Consider the following 4,209-nt stretch of genomic DNA (forward strand, 5'->3'; position numbering starts at 1 on the left):
CTCAGGCTTGGTTTGGCTCAAGCCAAATTAAGCCAAACTCAAGCCGCTCGTTTACTTTGACACCCCTACCGGGAACCATCCATAGATAATAAAATCATCTAGAAATAGTTCAGAGTTATATCTATCACTGATAAAAAGCTGGGAAGATTTTGTATCCTAAGAAGAAATTATTTGTACTAATCCTTGTACTTCTTAATGAATTATTTATTTTCATTCTCAGATTTAAACCAACCTTTTGTATCCTAAGAAGAAATTATTTGTACTAATACTTGTACTTCTCAATGAATTATTTGTTCACATTCTTAGATTTAAACCAACAATCTTCAACAGGCTTCATACGAAATTTTTTTTTCAATGTATACCCTTCAAAAGCTCCTTATTTGCTCTTCTAGCCTTCTACATTTCTAATTTGCATGAATAGTCTTCAAAATCTATTGTTTTTGCGTGGATGGAGTTACTATTTTATAATTATATGTTAAAATCTGAAGTATTTAATAGATTAAAATTTAACAGTTTTATAAAAAAATAAGTGTATTAAAAGGTTTCCATACAAAAAAAAATTATTTGTTTCCATGCTTGGTGATGCTACATATGACCAATTGTAAGCCCATAACATCGTATATAATAAAATTATTGCATATAGCAGAATCATCGGTCACAGTGAAAATAAGACACTGCTTATAGACCCCCTAACACTACTTGTCAATCATAATTTCATATCACGTAGTGTCTAATCTTCGTAGTTGACAATATTACGCCTGCTCAAATCGACACACGTAATGCCTGATAATCCCCTCTTGACCTCATGACCTCGGGCATTGGCCAATATAAATATAGGTAATGAATATACGCTCTGCCCCCTAACTCTGGGTTGAGTGAGTAAACAAGTATGTGCCCCTCATAGAAGCCCTAAGCCTCTAGAAGCCTCCTCCATCTTAAAATATTGCCCAATTAACTTAATGAATTACAATTTAAAATTTTTTCAAAGGTTATCGCATCTTGTCTCAGCATTCATATTGGGAGCCTAACTAGTCTTGAGTTCATCATCAGCATTCATTAAAGGTAGATGCATTTTTGACAACCTTGCAATTGCCTATGAGCTTATTTCGTTTTAAATAAGTCTTACAATCGAAGATGTCTTAATCAAAGTTGACTTTGATTGTGTCAACTATGATACCCTCATACAAATTCTCCGGCGCATCACTTCCCATTCAAATGGATTAGATGGGTGAAGCTTTATCTCTGATCCTCTAAGGCCACCGTCATCGTTAGTAGCCCTCTTCTAACTTCTTTTCTTTAAGGTGGGACCTTAGACAAGGAAACCCCATCTATTATTTGTTCTTTATCCTAATCACGACCTATTTGCCAGCCTTCATTTTTTGGGCACAAAATCTAAGCCTGATTGCTAGTTTGGATACCTCCCTTGCTCTCTCCACACCCATCCTCTAGTTTGTCGATCACACCCTCCTCTTTTCCTTGGGGAGTGTCTTTGATCTTCAACCTCAAATTCATCACTCCTATCTTTGTCCTCATTACTGGCTTTTCGATCAACCATAACAAATCCTATGCCATACCGCTTAACCTCTCAACAAGTGCCTCCTTTTGGGCTTCTATCTTTGGTTATGCATTAGGTGGCCTTTTCATTTAAATATCTCAATCTCCTTGGTTAAACCTATGTCCATTGCTGCCTCAAACTGGTTCCCAGTCATTAACAAGTACGAGAAGAGGTTGTCAGTGTTGAAGCCTAGGATATTGTCAATTATAGATCGTTTGACCCTTAATGTGTTTTCTCATCTATCCTCACTTCATCTTCATGTTATGGGCTCCAAACTAGGTTTTAAATAGAATTGATTTTCTCAAGCTAGCCTTCCTTTGGAAGAGGATAAAAAGGTCTATGATTTCTACTGTCTCGTCAACTAAGAGAAGGTGACCAAGCCCAAACTGTATGGCTGGCTGGGCATCCTCAACTTGTGGTTTTTTAACTTAGCTCTATTGGACAAATAGTGGTGGAACTTGATGTCTCAAGGTGTAACAAATTAGTAATAATAAAAACATATATAAATAAAATTGCATAGCATGATGTAATAGTGGCTAGCCTCGTGCCTTGCTAGTATGGTGCGCGCTAGGGGCACCACACGTTCCCAATTGTCAACTTGGCCAACCGAGCTAGGCTAGCTGGGTGGAACATCCCTGTAGCCAACCTCTCCTTGCCTCGCCTCTCTTTCTCCCTCTAATCTCTCTCTTGGACACTCTCGATCTTTCTCTTTTTTCCCTCATACTCTCTTTCTTACTCGGATTTATGATTGCACCCCATTGGAATCCTATCGTCGTCACTTCCATTGCCATGTTACCAGCGCCAGAAGCCTCCTCTCATCCTCTCACTTCTTTCTTCTCTCCTCTCACTCTCCCTTGGCTCGGTTTCCCTGCCAGCCCGACTCCCTTTCCCTTCTTTTCCCTCTTCTCTTTCTTCTTCTTCTTCTTCTTCTTCTTCTTCTCCTCCTTTGATATGACTGGGTTGGATTGGATCCATTCATGGTATATTAGGTTCATTGGAATGAGCCTATTTATCTAGTTTAATTTCTTGCACTTCTTTTTAGCAACTACCCCATTAGTTGAGCCATAAACACAGGTACCTACTAAATATGGACTCAACTTGTTAATTGGTTAATTGAGTCTAGACTAGTCAATAAATTATTTTAGTCAAGTCATGAGATGTATGGTGAATCTAAGTTTGACTCGGGCTAGTCGAGTTGAGTTGGTTGATCAAGTCCTAATCAAAGTCGGTCTAGGTGAGCTTCTACAATTATGTGAAGGAAACCCTTATTTGATCTTAATTTGATAATTGCATTGGTATTGTTGCCCTTATCTCCCTTTTCCTTACTCTAGCCATCGGTGCCCTCTCCCACCTCCTTCCTTCCACCGTCCAAATCATTGGTCGGCCTCCTCTAACTCCTAAACCCTTTCTTCTGTAGTAACTTCTTCCCCTTCACTCTAAAAGAGAAGTTCTTTTAGCACATATTTAGCTATTGAAGGGCCAATAAGCCAAGATTCATCCCAACCTTCGGCTATTGTTTGGCCAATATCTAAACCCTGAGATCTTAGATCCATTGGAAAGCTTTCTTCAAAAGCGACAACATATCCAAATTTCAATAGGATCCAATTATTAGATAAACTATAATAACCTTCAAAAGTTCTATGCAAAACTCTATTCAGAACTGTTATGAATTGGATCAAGTTGGCTCGTAACATCCTTTTCTTCTTCTTCCTTTTCGGTCTTCTTTCCCTCCCTACTGCAACTTTACTCAGTGCTGGACCGAGCCTAACATTGTAACAGAGTTTCTAATTTATTTTATTTTATTTGTTTATTTTCTATTAACTATTTATTTATGTTAATTAGTTAATTGAAATTAATGTGTTTGAGCAACTAATTATTTTAAGATTATACACTCACTAATATAATTATTAGCTAAATATAATTAGTACAATTAGTAATTAATTATACCTACAAGCATTTACATATATATATATATATATATATATATTACTTATTATTAGATTAATACTTATACTTATATTAATTATAATCAAATCCATGTATATTTATATCCATGCTCATAATTATATAATTTTAACATCTAACATAAATTATTATGTATAAATGAAATAATAAGATTACCTATTTATTATACATGATTGAATATTCAATGATTATTTCAATTAGATTTTATATATAACAATTATATATTAATACTATTTTTATATTAAGAGAGCAACCGATGTTAGGTTAGCCCTTAGACTATCTTATAGGCAATTTTGGATGGTTATTATAAAAGGGAGAAACTATAAAGTTTTCAAGTCCGAAGCAAGCAGCTCGCACTTCCCTCGGACCTCCTCTATAAGCTTTGACTCCTCCTCTTCGTAAGTCTTATTATTTAATAAGTTTAACTGGGCTAAGCCTATTTATTGTAAAAAACCATAGACTAGGTTAACAGTAGTTAACCAAAGAAACGAAACGGTGGTGTTACGTAAAATTTATAGGAAAAAAAGAGGGGTCTGGTTATAAAATCTTCTACTACGAGGTGTTAATTGAAAAGTGATTAAAAATATAGGGTTTTATTTGAAAATTTCCCTAATAATAAAACGAAAAAGAAAAACGGTAGGGCCTCTTTTATAAATTTCCCGAAAAGAATTATGTCAAAACCCGCGAAA

Source organism: Typha angustifolia, chromosome 5, assembly GCF_048772165.1.
Source record: "Typha angustifolia cultivar Huaian chromosome 5, ASM4877216v1, whole genome shotgun sequence".
In the NCBI taxonomy this organism is placed as follows: domain Eukaryota; kingdom Viridiplantae; phylum Streptophyta; class Magnoliopsida; order Poales; family Typhaceae; genus Typha; species Typha angustifolia.